The sequence below is a fragment of the Motacilla alba genome, chromosome 7, assembly GCF_015832195.1.
Source record: "Motacilla alba alba isolate MOTALB_02 chromosome 7, Motacilla_alba_V1.0_pri, whole genome shotgun sequence".
Taxonomy (NCBI): domain Eukaryota; kingdom Metazoa; phylum Chordata; class Aves; order Passeriformes; family Motacillidae; genus Motacilla; species Motacilla alba.
The window spans coordinates 26,939,254-26,940,093 of NC_052022.1; positions in this window are offsets into that span (position 1 = coordinate 26,939,254).

The window sequence follows — 840 nt, forward strand, 5'->3', positions numbered from 1 at the left end:
TACCAGGAAACTTAATTACCACTCTAAGATCACGATCTTCCCAAGACAGCAACTTCCCCGGAAGACTTTTTACACTAGTTCCACTTAAATCTGCCTATGCAGGGGCTGCACGAGACGCAACCCTTCCTTAATTCTGTAGGTGGATAGTGCACCCGTGCATGGGTCTGCATGCTACCAGTAAGCCTCAGCAGCAACCGACCACATTTGTTTGTTTGTTTGTGACCAGTTCCTTTCTGGCACAGCTCTGTATCGCTGGAGTGACAGGAAAGGTGTACAGTGTGGGCAGCAAGGACTGATGAACATCTGAATTGTACAAAACCAACCCACTCTCCCCAGGAGTTTCAAGTTTCCATCTCACAACACCCTGCGGGAGATCACATGGAAATGCCCAAGTGGCTGGATGGCAGCTGCAGCTCCAGTTCCAGCTTGCCCTGCCTTTGGGCTGGTGCTGACAAGTGCCAGCGCATGCCCCCAGGTATGACACCGTGCAGCCACGTAAACACAGCCCTCGACACACAAAAGTGAAATGCTCACACTAAATAGTCCAAATCAGGGTAGCATAAACTTTGTTTAAACAAACTTCTTTTGAGGAACGGAGACTTTACCAGTCTTTCACACTTCACAAGGGTGGATCCCTCCCCCCACGAAACTCAAGGCTCAGTAAGCTCAGACTCTTCTGCCTGCCTTTACCTACCTATGATTTCACTGGAGATTACCCAGTGGGGATTACCCAGTGATTACCCAGGCAGTATCTCTAGAGAAAAAGCAAGAGAAAATGATAGCACTCCCTGTCTACCAAACTAAAAATGAAAACAAGATCACACAAAACAAAGTCAATGG